Raw genomic sequence first — 14,720 nt, forward strand, 5'->3', positions numbered from 1 at the left:
TATAATAACATGCCGAATGTCCAACTTTTAATTTTGTTCAAGACTTATCAAACATAGTCGTGAATTCCGCTGAAATGCATTCAGTAAACCAGTGAAAATTTTGACATGAAGGAAACCGTTTAATCACTGGTATTGGGAATTAAGCATGGAGGCAAAGAATGTGACATCAAGATTTAGAATCATCCAGGTCCAAATTTGAATCCACCACATATTAGCTGTGCAATTGTAGTCTAGGCATGTAAACCCACTCAGCTCTAAAATGGAGATTCTAATACCTATCTGGATTACTGTAATGAATAAATGAAAATATACGTGAATGTTGAGGTAATGAATTTTTTTATTTATTAAAAAATATTATCATTATTTTTTTATTTATTATTGACTTGTATCACTCTTTCTAATTGTTTTTGGGGGAAGTAGTGTGAAAATATTTTCTTCCTCCAAAAAAATTAGCTCTCTGTCTTTCTGAAAATGCCAGTGTGAAATTCTTCAAGCAGCGGAAGAACTTGTCAGGGCATGTGCTAACCATTTATTCGCCCACATCCCTCAGACAATGGTTTACTTCCTGCTGTCATTTATTGTACTCTCCATATATCAAGGGTCTTTGGCTCAACTATTTTCTTTCTTTTACTTTTTTTCAGAGACTGGCCACAGCAGTAATCAAACTTACCAAGTGGGTGAGTAATGAACAGAAATGTCACATATCCAGCAGGAATCTTCACACAAAGCAATCTCCTTATCCTCTGCCAAAATCCTATTCCACGGTGGACTGCATGCATTCCCCCAGAGCAACACAATAATGCCTCTGGCGCTAAGTGCTTTGCCTCTGGCTCCTCTTTTCATGCCTACAATTGTTTTATTAGAGGTGTCCTCTAGTAGATGTTAGCTTTACTCTCTATTTATTATCACCCAGAAGCTAAGAGTTTATCCATTCAGGAACAAGGGAATACTTTTCTGGGTTTCTAATACAGTTTATATTTAGTTTGCAGCTTTGCTCTGAAAATTTTATAAATCTACTGAATATATTCTGTTAGTGACTAACACCTATGGCTTGTATAATACTTTCGACTTTTCAATATCTTTTCACACAAATTTCATTTGATTCTCAGAACCATCCTGCAAACTAGACTGGACAGGTACTATAATACCTCAAGAGAATGTGATTGAAACTTGAATAACTTACCTAAGGCTACAAAGTGTATTGAAGTCTGACCGGGGTCTCCTCTGATGGTGAGTGTCTTTTCTTACATATTACTATAAAGATTCATAATACAATAGTATGTGATCAATAATGGACAGAGATATTTCATAACATGGCTGGAACATCTGGTATATTGTAAGTTTTGTTTTATACAGTTTTTTAACAATCTGACTTTCTTTGTAATCTCAAGTTGTATGTAAAGATAACAGATTGCAGCCAGCAAATACTAATTTTGATTGTCGTCCTGAGAACTATATATCTTTGAAAACAATTGTGATGAATCATATAACCTTATATTTTGTGATATGTGACATATAATATAAAATTTAGAGTTGACCTTTTTCCCTGTTTCTGGCACAAAGTTCCTAAAATCCTTGGAATTTCCTAAATGATAAGAACAATAAAAATGTCTTCATATTCACAAGTTCATTTCCACTACAACTGAATTTATGTTAATGAAGTGACTTTTGGAAAGTACATAAGTAGGGGGGCTGATTGCCACGTCAGCACCCCCACCCCCACCAGACCTCCAGGGAGGAGACAGAGACTGGAGACTGGGCTCAGTCACCAATCACCAGTGATTTAACCAATCCTGCCTATGTAGTAAAGCTTCCTTAAAAACCCTACAAGAGGTGATTTCAAGTGTTTCCTGGTTGGTGAACACATGGTAATTTGGGAAGAGTGACACTCTCAGAAAACAAGGGAGCTTGGTATCCTTTCCCTATACCTGGCCCTATGCATCTCTTCCATCTAGAAACCAGTAGTCTAGTAAGTAAAATGTTTCTCTGGAGTTCTGTGAACACTAGCAAATTAACTGAACCAAAGAAGCCAGTTGTTCAAACCTCTGATCTATAGCTGGTTGGTCAGAAGTACATGTGACAAACTACGCTTTCAACTGGCATCTGAAGAGAGGGAGCAGTCTTGTAGAACTGAGTCCTTAACCTGTGAGATCTCCAGGTTGGTAGTGTCAGAACTGAACTGAATTGTAGAACACCCAGCTAATGCCAGAGAATCACTTGGTAGTGTGAAAACCACCTCTCCGGACACATTGTAACTGGAGTCAAAATTTTACATCTATACATTTTAATAGTTGTAAAAAAAAAAAACAAAAAACAAAAAAACGCCTTGCATAATCATTATTGTTTCATTTGGAAAATCACCATAATATTGTGAGAAAGGTAGAGTAATTATTATTTCCATGATAAATATTCACAAAATCTGTATTAAATGAACAGTAAATGAGTGAACCCTTAGTCCATTTTTGATGAGGAAGCTGACTGTTATGCACTGAACCTATTTCTTCTTGAGGCCAGTTGTTTTGACTTGGTGTGAAAGGTTCTTTCCATTATCCCATGATCCATGCTAGTTTAAACTTAATCATAATTTAATTTAGGAATTTAACACTGACTTTATTTTGTGAAACTGTGGGAGCCATTGCACCAAGAAAAAGAGGTAGATCTAGTTTCTATAATCTAGAAACTTACATTCTAACTAGAATACACTCACACAAGTATATGAGTGCAAAAAAAAAAAAAAACCATAGAGGCATAATGAATATTTAAAACAATGAATTACTGAGATATATGGATGCCCAGTGGTTCTGTTTATGGCTAAAAATAAATATTTTCATGTAGAGTTCTGAAGTTAGAAGACTGATTTCTATGAATGTCCATCAATAGTCAACATAAAAAAGAAGTTGTGGGAAAGCTATGTTCTGACCTGGCATAGGGAAGCTGGCATAGCTGTAAAAACTTGAGGTCACTTAAATAACAGTAGAAAGGCTAGGGAAGGAAAAAAAGAGAGAAGAAACCAGAGTAAGAGTAAGCTATTTCTGAAAAAATGGAGCAAAAACTTGGTGGATCTTCTCCCCAGAAAAACATTTCAAGTAGTGGAAAGTATAAAAATAATCATTTAAAGTCACTGAAAATTGTCATAAGGGTATATGGAAAATGCATAAAAAATCATTCAAGAAAAATTACTAAATAGTGGTAAGAACAATGAGAGTCTGTGGAATTGGATTTCATCATTTCATTATCCACATTTACTCCATATTATAAAAGCTCTACCGTAGGGAACCAAGAAGACAGAGCTCCCTCTTTCCCAGAATATATGGTATCACCCAGGAGGGTCAAGTGCTGGCATTTCTCATTCCTTCCCACTGTCCCCCTCCTCTGGTCCCTGTAGAAGCTTTTTCCAGGCAAATGTTGCAAAAAAGATCCTGGTCTCTCTTTCCCCATCTCACCTCAACTCTGCCCCAGGTGGAGGAGGTGGTAGTTACTGGGTCTATCACTTCTGCCCCAACCACTGGTTGGGTAAAGATTCTAAGCCCAGAGGCAAGCCAAGAACACAGGGCATGTCATGCACACACTCCAATGCTGACTAGTCAATTACAGATGTCACTGGGGGAAAACAGATTTCTACCGCAAGCTCCAGTGCAGTACAGAGTTCTGCGCAGGTGGAGAGGTAGGTCAAAAGGATGAAGAGCTCCTCAGCTCTGCTTATGGAAACTGATTTCATTTGTAACAGGAAATCGAGAACTGCATGCCTAAGAGTGTTGTCAAAAACAATGTATAGGGCAGCCCAGGTGGCTCAACGGTTTAGCGCTGCCTTCAGCCCAGGGTGTGATCCTGGAGACCCAGGATCGAGTCCCACGTTGGGCTCCCTGCATGGAGCCTGCTTCTCCCTCTGCCTGTGTCTCTGCCTCTCTCTCTCTCTCTCTCTGTCTCTCATGAATAAATAAACAAAATCTTAAAAGAAAAAAATAATGTATATCTTTATGGAGAGCAATTCTAAGGAGACTGGTAAGGATAACACAAGCAAAATTACAGAGAGGCCAGATGTTTTTTTTTTTAATTTTTATTTATTTATGATAGTCACACAGAGAGAGAGAAAGAGGCAGAGACATAGGAAGAGGGAGAAGCAGGCTCCATGCACCGGGAGCCCGACGTGGGATTCAATCCTGGGTCTCCAGGATTGAGCCCTGGGCCAAAGGCAGGTGCCAAACTGCTGCGCCACCCAGGGATCACGAGAGGCCAGATGTTTAAAAGAAAGAACCAAGGAAAGAGACACCCCAGAAGAATTTTCCTACAATCACAGTCAACTGTAGGGGACAGGAAAGGTTTGCACATACACTAGGCTATATCCATGCAGAGCAAACAGACCATAATATAGGGAAGGGAGGGGGGGACAGCTTGAAAGCCTTCCCAAATGACACACAGACCCATCAACACAGAGCAAAACTCAGAATGGCAACTGGGGCTGACAATTTTGAATTTTACTGGAGTCCTCTGATCCTGAAAACAGTCATGGTTAAAGAAATATTCCACCCTTTGAGTTCTGGAAAAGGCTTACTGCAAGGAAACACACTTTCTCATATGACACATTCGTTTACTTATGATAAAACCAGACACAGATGCTAAATTCCCATTCTGTGCCTCATAAATATCTGCCGAACTACTTTTCCTCACTGATTGATTAATCCAGAACAAGAAACTTGCTAGCCAACTTTGGTTAAGTTTCTCTCCTTACTACTTACCCCTGAACTTTGGCCTACCCTCAGACTGACCCAGCATGCACGGTCTCTTAAGCATGCCCTCCTGAAAATAGGCTGACATCAGGATAATTCTCTGATCTTTTTTCTTATAGCTCTACGCTTTCATCCCACCTATCCACATTCACTTTTTCTCGCCTTGTTTCCTCCCTATAAAAGGAAATTTATATCTGTCCAGCCCTTGTTGCTGTAGTTGTGCATTCTCCCAGCTGCAATAATCCCTTTCCTCTCCTTTGCAATAATCCCATCAAAAAAGTCTCTCCTTACCCAAGTCTGATTTTTTTTTTTGGCAGTGCTTAAATCCAGTTTCTCACTAAACATCAAACACTGAATGATGATAATCTACTCTGACCCAGCCATAATTAAAAATAATATCACAGTCATCCTGGAAGCATGGGAAGATTGTGTACATGCCCAAGGCTGTGCTTTCTCAGAAGAAATCAGAAAAGAAACCATCAAGCCAGTCGTCCCAGACTAAAGAAAGGACAAAGAGCCTAAAAAGTCCCTGAACTGACAAAGCAGCCTTTAAACATACAAGTATACCAACAATAAAAGATGAAACTATAACTGACTAAGGGGGCTTAAGAACAACCTAATCAATAAAATTTATGCCAATCCAGAAGGATCTTCTAAGCAGCTTAGATAAAATATATATAAAAAATCATCATCATAATCATCATCATTACCTTAGCAGAGATGTCAGAGGCTGCACATGGCAGGGAGAAAAGACTTACAGAATTTGTTAAGTCAAGTCAATAAGTAAATAAACAAATGACCAACATCAAACAATTATACTTCTAGGGGATCAGTTGCTATAATGTATTATCTACAGTATCTAGCCTTCAACAAAATATTAGGAGATATGCAAGGAAACAATGGAGAACAGAAAGCACCTAAACAGTCTTTTGGACAAATGTAAGAAAGCTGCATAAATTAATGGGTGTAAAATTAAATAGACTTTGGAAAGTGTGGTTGGCAAAATAATGCCCTCTCTCCCAAGATGTCCACATCATGATCCCATGATCCCTGGAAACTGTGAATAGTTACCTTACATGAAAAAGAAGATTTTGCAAGTGTGATTAAGATGAAGGATTTTGAGACAGGAAGACTATCTGGGATTAACCAAATGGGCCCAATTTAATTACATGAGTTCTTACAAATAGAGATCCTTTCCCAGTTGAGGTTGATTAGAGGGAATGTGATTATGGAAGGAAGATCAAAGGGTTGCAGTAAAAAGCATAAATATGAATAAATAAATATCTTTTAAAACTATTAGAACTAATACATTCATCAAGATTCAGGATACATGGTCAATATAGAAAATTTAATTGTATTTCTCTACACTAGCACATAACATTTTTAAAAACTATTTTATTTATTTATTCATGAGAGACACAGAGAGAGAGAGAGGCAGAGACACAGGCAGAGGAAGAAGCAGGCTCCCTGCATGCAGGCTCCATGCAGGGAGCCCGATGTGGGGCTCGATCCCAGGTCTCCAGGATCAGGCCCTGGGCTGGACAGCAGTGCTAAACCACTGAGCTATCTGGCTGCCCTCAAAGAACTATTTAAAGTGAAATTAAGTAATCAATTAGTTTAAAATATCATCAAAAAGAATAAAATACGTATAAATTTAACAAAATAAGTATAAACTTTGTATAATAAAAACTGCAAAACACTGCTGAAGAAAAAGAGGATACCTAAATAAACAGAAACACATTCCATGTTTACCAATCAGAAAACTTGTTATTGGGGATCCCTGGATGGCTCAGTGGTTAAGCATCTGCCTTTGGCCCAGGGTGTAGTCTTAGAGTCCCAGGATCGAGTCCCACATCAAGCTCCCTGCATGGAGCCTGCTTCTCTCTACGACTATGTCTCTGCCTCTGTGTGTGTGTGTGTGTCTCTCATAAATAAATAAATAAATAAAATCTTTAAACACACACACACACACACACAGAAAACGTGCTATTGTTCAGATGGCAGTACTCCCCCAATTAATCTGTAAATTCAAAGACATCCCTATTAAAATCCCAACTGATAGTTTTGGAAATTTATGTGGAAATGAAAGTGACCCCATATAGGCAATACAATACAGAAAAATAAGGATAAAATAGGAGGATTACTGAAACATAACTAATGCCAACATTTTGTTTGGAGAAGGAGAATGGCTGATTTCCATGGTTATTGCCCCACTGCCCACTTAGGACATTTGGGCCCACTTATTTCAAGCTTGAGATCTCTCAGGCCTCCTCTGGTAGGAATGGAATCTGTCACCCACCCTTTTGTACATATTTGTTGTATTTTGGTTTGTAGGTCAGTATGAGTCCTTAATTGTTTTCTATTAAAAGAAATGTCTTGGGGCACCTGCATAGCTCAGTTAGTTAAGTGTTTGCCTTCAGCTTAGGTCACAATCCCAGGATCCCAGGATCGAGCCCCATGTCAGGCTCCCTGCTCAGTGAGAGCCAGGCTCCTGCTCAGTGGAAAGCTGGCTTCTCCCTTTCCCCTGCTCTCTCTCACTCGTTCTATCTTAAATAAACAAATACAATTTTTAAAAAATATCTGCAAAATCTAATAAGCTAAAACAAACAAAACCCAAAAGATATAAATGTAAAGTTAAGTATTTTTATTTAATCCAGTTGAACTACCCAGAAGAAACTATTTTTTAATAACTATTTAGGGAAAAATTTAAAAATGCAATTCTATCTAAAGACACTATAAAATGGCTCCTAATTTCATAACCCAGGGTAACTACTATTATTATTTTATTTATTATTTTTTTTAAATTTTTATTTATTTATGATAGTCACACAGAGAGAGAGAGAGAGGCAGAGACACAGGCAGAGGGAGAAGCAGGCTCCATGCAGGGAGCTTGATGTGGGACTTGATCCCGGGTCTCCAGGATCGCGCCCTGGGCCAAAGGCAGGCGCTAAACCGCTGCGCCACCCAGGGATCCCCTATTATTATTTTAAATGAATACATAGGTAACATATGCACTTGGCCATAAAAAGATACAAAAAAGACAAAAATTACATTTCTTGATTCTCCATCCAGACAAGATTTTAACTTCCATTCCCTGATAATTATCTGTCCCAATATTTATTTGCTTTTGAAATTGAAAACTTCTATCAGTATTTGTAGATTTACTGCATTCGCTTTTCTTTTTCTGGTTGTTAAATATTTTATTCATATTAGAGAATAGTAATGAATTAATATTTATGTACTCCCCTCTTAGCATTAAAAGACTTACAAATACCTCTAGCCACATTAAAGAGAGTTTACATTTATATCTGTTTAGGTGGAAACATTCCTCCCCTCCACCTACAATCAAAGGCCATAAACAGCGTATTTCATTGACAGGGTGAAATTATGTTTATTTATATACATTGGTTTGTTTTATCACTAAATTGAGTTCCTGCAGATGTCTCTAATCTAATGGTTTACTGTTGTGCTTGAGTTCTAGATTTTGTATTCCATTTCTTACAGAGTAAAGACCCATTTGAAATGAAGCTCTGGGCCTGTTGGCTGTATAAAATGTATACAATGTACACAATGCATTCTTTTCAAGCACTCAAAACAATAAAAAGAAATTTTGACTACATTGAAGTTAACATTTCAGTTCTGTAAGGAGCACCATATATGAAATTAACAGACATTGCCAGATGGGAAATGGCATTTCGATGCCTCAGTCCATCAAGTAATTAATGTCAGAAGAAAAAAGATACTATTGATAATAGACAACAAACAAAATGAAATAGAAAAATATCAAAGTCTAAAAATAGCCAACACACAAAACAAGAATATCCAAATGACTTAAAAATTCATAAAGATATATTCAGCATCAACAGATAATCAGAAAATAATGTAAACAATGAGACATTACTGGTCATCCTTAAGTTTGGCGAAAATTTTATATTCAGGTAATTCAAAGGATTATCAAACGTGAGAAAGCAGGATTCTTCTTTAGTGAGAGGAGGCCAGACCATAAGCCATTTTAAAGAGCATTATGCAGTATTTAGGAGAGACTATGGAGACATGTACACAATGACTCAATAACATATAGTCAGAGAAACTATAAACACCTCCAGTAGGGTACGGGGTACAAGTGTGAGGCTGTTCATCTTTCCACTGTTTGAGGTAAACAGGAATTTAAGCAACTAAAGTGAACATCACTTGGGAAATGGAAAAGTCAAAAACAGTAGATACATAAAGTAGAAAATTATACAGGAGTCAAAAGCAATGTAATACACACCACACATGCTTGCGCGTGAACGCACACGTACACACACACACATACACATACACGCACACACACCATAAAGGATGGAATTGAAAATGCAGTGCTTTAGCTTGCTTTCACCTGCTATGGCTTTTCTCAATCCCTTCCTCCCAACACCACTAGATTGGTTGGTCTAGAATTTTACTTCTTGATTGAAATGGGTTTTTTCTTTAAATAAAAAAAGAGTGGGTTTAATTGTGAAAAAAGTCTCTACCTTTCTTGCTCACCTTTATTCTCCACATTTCTTTTGGATACTGGCAAAAAGAGTTTGACTAAATCAAGGCTACTTAATCATGATGAAAGTGTGGACTAGGAAAGTAATAGAGTAAGTACTAAAACCCTTCTCTGGCTCGTCATAGAATTTCAGATTTACTGGAGTATCTGAGATTAAACCTTTTAAAGGATAATCAGGTCAGCATTATTTGACACATGTTCTGCCCATGTGTCAAATAGAAAGCAGCCCAGATTGCTACTCTACCCAAACAGACTCCTTCTCATCACCACCCCTATTCTTAGTGGGAAACTAATCTTGTCCCAATATTGCTATAAAATAAGAACAACTATTTCCTACAACCAGTGCTTCTTAGCCTAGAACTTTTTAATGTGTGTGATCACACACCAGCCAGTCCTTTCAGAGTGGAGGATGAAGGTTGCCTACAAATGCAAGAATCTGAGTATCTATATCTATGTTAGTTTTGCCTTGGTGAATCTAGCACAGAAGTCAGTAGTACAGCTCCAACTAAATCAAAAGTATTAACCTATTCAGTTGTTTGTTTTCAAGTTGTTATTTGTCACTTGTTCAATCTGTATAGTCTTCATGTTGGAATTGGATATTTTTACCTCATTTACCTGACTTAGCTATCTTCATCTCTTTAGTACACATTATTAATCCCATCAACTAGTCATCAAATGCAAGAGGTAGAAATGGAAAGGGTAAGTAACTATTGCTTTAAAGTGATCAGGAAATGTGCTGTTATTAGAGACTATACTTTAAAAATAAATTGGTACATAACATCAACATGCTAAATGACAATTGTAGGTGGACAGTTTTGCAGCCTGAGCTCATTTACAGACTATGTGGTTAAACCAGACACATCTCTGTACTTCGAGAGTGTTACTCATTTTATCTATACTAATTTAAGAATTCTGTCTTTGGTACTAGCATTTACACAGTTTTTGAAAAAGAAATGTATATATTCTGAAGTTGAAATATCTCAGCTTTTGACCCACAGCCACACAGAAACAATACTCACAAAAATACCAAAAATTCTGTTCTTCTCTGGAGCAAGTGGGACTATATATCACTAGTCCAGTATCACATTCTCGTAAGAGATTTGACATACAAACCCAGCTCATTCCAGGCATTTTCCAGTATTACCACAAGGCAGACATAAGAGATTTGAGTCTGCTCTCCCAGTTTCCTAAGGACATGTACTAACTTCCATTCTTTCCCAAAATTATGCTGGAAGAAACTTCTCTAAGTTAAATGATTTTCTTCCCAATCTAAACCTCACACTTACCAAGTCTTATAAACAATCAGAAAATGTCAATTGATCTGTCCCAATTGAAAGCAAGTGTATTTTCTGTCATTGCCTTCTCAGTATTGACATTGTCATATCGTTACTTCCCACATCCTAGGATTCCATATATCACAATGAATCTGTTGCTTTCCCAACTGACTCTTTACTAGCATGTGAGTCACCAATTTGTCTCAACAATGGTAACCATCTGTCAGTGGTGGTGTGGTGGTTTCCATCTGTATCTATGGATTTGACAATCTCTCAAACACTGGGATTTCTTTTTAAAATTAGAATACCATAGTCTCTCTCTTTGCTCAACATTTTATGCCCTTTTTTTTTAAGGGCCCAACACAGGGTTTGATATATAAAACAGCCCATGAAATCGAGACCGGAGCTGAAATCAAGAGACAGATGCTTAACCATCTGAGCCACCCAGGTACTCGTATGTTCAACCCTTTCTACTAAAGACACACACACACACACACACACACACAATTTAGAGAAATATGTGTATGCATACAAGTATGTATGTAACTATATGTGTATTTACATGTCTAAAGCAAGAAAAACACCCTAAATCATTTCATTCAATTTTACTTATATGTATATAACTCCTACCACATCTCAGGCAAGAGCTCATAAATCTCTTCTTAAATGCTCCCCAAAATATATAATTGATTAACATTTAAAATTCTGTTAATACCCATAATAAATTTAATTCTTTCTATATGTCATATTAACCCACTGGTTTTAGTTTTCCTGTTCAGAACCATTATGAACTACATGCAGTTTTTCATGGTAACTTTATTATGTGCATTTTTGTTTCTAAGACAAACCAAGAACAGAGACAAAATACTTGAACAAAAACTGACTATCCCCCAATCATACATTTCCTGCTTTACAATTATCTGAGCAATAATGACATGGAAATAAACTTTTTTAAAAACTTATGACAGCACCAATGGAACTATTTCTAGTACCAAAACAGACGGCAGGAAGCCATTAAGTAAAAATAGGATAAACAGTCTAGCAGCTTCCTGAAAAATGTATGAAAAAATAAAATCTTTTTAATAATAGGGGAAATCCTTAAAAACTGAAAAATAAAAGTCACTCACAGTAGGAAGCAATATGTAAAGACAGATGTGACTTTTCCGTTTTGCTTCAAAAGAGCATTTAAGAGTTACATAACTCCTTGGATAACAAGAATTGTAAGAAAAAGCAAGATTGAAAGCTGTGACAGATGTTATCACAAAATAAATACCTAAATTATTCTTTTTCCCAACAGAATGAGTAGTAGGAAGAAGAGGAATCATGTTTCTTTATACTACCTGGGGATACATATCTCAGTGACATTTTTAAAAACAGGTTTAAGTATAACATTTAAAAGGGGAATGCTGGATCAATAGTGACAGCAGGGATTCAGGAGGTAAAATATAACTGAGAATCTATGATTTTTCCCCCTGGGGCTTTTTTTTAGTTCAACTCTTGCTTATTTAAATAGACACTAATTATGCTCTCAACTTTGAATTTCAATATACTAAAAAAAAGATGACTAGTGATGTTTTTTGAAAAGAACAAAACTTAAAGTCTCAGAATAAAAATATATTTGGTCTGGCAACACACAGTTGATAGCAAAAGTCCACAGTATTATATAAATAATTTTAACATCTCAGTGCTGTGTTCTGTGGTCAGATTGTTGGGGTTTTTTTTTCTTCCTTTCTTTTAATTCTGATCTGTCCCCTCTACCATCATACTGGGCCAGAGGAGCTGGTTTTGTTCCATATAATAACCTAACCCACTCTATCAAGAGTCCCAGGCACATATCCAACAATTCCAAGAACAAGTCTGTTTATTAGCATTCAAATCATTTAAATCACTTCAAATAACATTATTTGAGCATCCATATGCCAGGCAATTTAGTTGTTGCTCAAGATATAAAAATCAATAAATATGACCACTTCCAAAAACAGACAAATATTTATTCACATAATTATCAAGACAATTAAAAATCATTAGGCAATTTTGCAATATTCTGCTTCATTTTAGTTCTGCAAAACTGTTCAGGGTGTGTGTGTGTGTGTGTGTGTGTGTGTGTGTAGGTATTTGATCCCAGACATATGATCCCCATCACCACCATTTATGACTCAGCACATGCTGCCATGTCTCCCTGAAACTCATTTCCTTCTCTCTAAAACAGAGTAGTCATGATTCCTCATGAATTGTTCAGGGAGCACGTGAAAAAAAAGTGTACCCATGCCTAAACTATAAGAAATATTCAATAAACATTAGTCATTATATTTTGACTATAATTAGCTATTTGAATAAATCAAATTTTCTGGAATCATATAATTTCAGAGTTCATGTATTTTAACAGTTTCTTCATAGTGTTCAGGTAAAATGGGTACCCTAGGCAATAAATCATTGAGAATACCAAAAATAAAACCCAGGATTCTTCATCCCAAGATTTTTAATTTAAATTTTCATTTAGTTACTTAACCTAAGCCTATATCCTCATCTCTTTCTTCCCTAGAGTGCTTATATATTTTTAGTTTGGTTGTCTACAGTTTAGACTGCATAGATTGCCCAAGTTTTTTATAAATATTTCTAGCAGAAGCAGGACAAGAATTTAGATCCTGATTAATTTGTTTGGTAGCTAGTACAAGCTTTAAGTAACTACCTACTTACTTGCCTAAGTATAAATATAAAAAAGTTTATCTTGCCAGTTAAAACCACCATAGCAATGAGAACTATGTTGCGTCTTAAAGAGAATTTATATTTGTTTCTTTAAAAAAAACATATAGACTTGTTTTCTAGTTACTGTGACAAAGACAAAGACATAAAACTTCTATTAGTGACATTAGCTTAATGTGTAAGAGTCACGAGGAAAACTTGTGTTATCAGGGTGAATATTTCACTATCACTACCAACACAAGTAGAATTCACACACCTTCCCTTATGTGTGACCATTCTTCGATAACATTTTAAAAGTACCATATATTCCTGTAAGATATATGTTTTAAGGAAAAAAAGTACTATGCTAACACAGAAAAAGACTGACCTGTGAACAGTAGGTCAAAAGAAATCATGATGCTCAAGCAACACAGAAGCCAACAATGGTGGAGCCTCCCTGAAATTCTCAATCACCTTCAACACATACACGAAATGGATATTTTCTCTTAAACCAAACTCATATTTCCCTTTCCTGTCTCTCATCATGAGAGCTTTATTTCAAATGTTCATTATGTCCTAGTTAGAGTATTACCAGGAGTCAACCTGCTTCAGTCTCTTCTTACTGTAGGCTGTCCTTCATCATTTTACCACTGTCAACATCACACTTTCATTTTAATTTTTTAAAGAATGTATTTATGTATTTATTTATTTATTTGAGAGAGAGAGCATTAGAGAGCACAATTGGAGAGAAGAGTAGAGGGAGAGGGAGCAGTAGACTCCCAGCTGAGCAGGGAGCCCAGTGCAGGACTCAGTCCTAGGATCCCAGGATCATGACCTGAGCCAAAGGCAGATGCTTAACTGACTGAGTCACCCAGGTGCCCCAACATCACATTTTTAAAACCCCAATTCAAATAATTCTTCTCCTCAGGGTCCCACTCCTTTATTGTTTAGCCATTCAACTTTTCTTATAATTTCTCAAAGAAATCATATATTCTCAAACAAATCATATATTCATGTTTTGCTTCTTCTGAAATAATTTTACTTTTTTTCATATCATGATGAAAATTTCACTGCCTGTGATTGTCCTGCAAAAGAAAAACATCATCCCCTCAACCTGGTCCTTAAATAGGAGTATATTTTTCTCCCCTCTTCAAAATGTGATCAAGTTGTGAGATTATGCACATAATGACTCAGAAATTATGGAAAATAGGAAGGAAGACTACCTTGGGTTAGACTCAAGCAGAAATCATTATTTAGTTTCCTTGATCTAATGACCATTAGAAAGAAAACCAACATGTAGTTTTTAAATCAATCCTATTATTTTTTAAATATTCAGAGGACAAATTAGCCTCTTAAAAAGTAAAAAGCATTACCTATCAGAAACCAAAAACAACAACAATGAATTAGAAATAAAAACTTCAGTGAAACATGACTCTTACCCCAAGTGCTATTTAATAAATGCTCCCTAGGATCTTATTAGTCAACTATCTTTGCTTTAGTCTCCAT

The 14,720-nt window shown here is 36.4% G+C and overlaps 1 long non-coding RNA gene across 1 annotated transcript in view; it reads left to right on the plus strand.

Annotated features, from left to right (window-relative positions):
* Nucleotides 1-639: 639 nt before the first annotated feature.
* The window catches only part of LOC140620188 (uncharacterized), an 84,056-nt gene continuing 69,975 nt past the window's right edge, over nt 640-14,720 (plus strand). The window contains exons 1-2 of the long non-coding RNA XR_012019953.1: nt 640-677; nt 1,110-1,230. This is a non-coding gene — a long non-coding RNA (uncharacterized lncRNA). The remainder of the gene's footprint in view (nt 678-1,109; nt 1,231-14,720) is intronic.

Source organism: Canis lupus, chromosome 28 (assembly GCF_048164855.1).
Source record: "Canis lupus baileyi chromosome 28, mCanLup2.hap1, whole genome shotgun sequence".
Classification (NCBI taxonomy): Eukaryota; Metazoa; Chordata; class Mammalia; order Carnivora; family Canidae; genus Canis; species Canis lupus.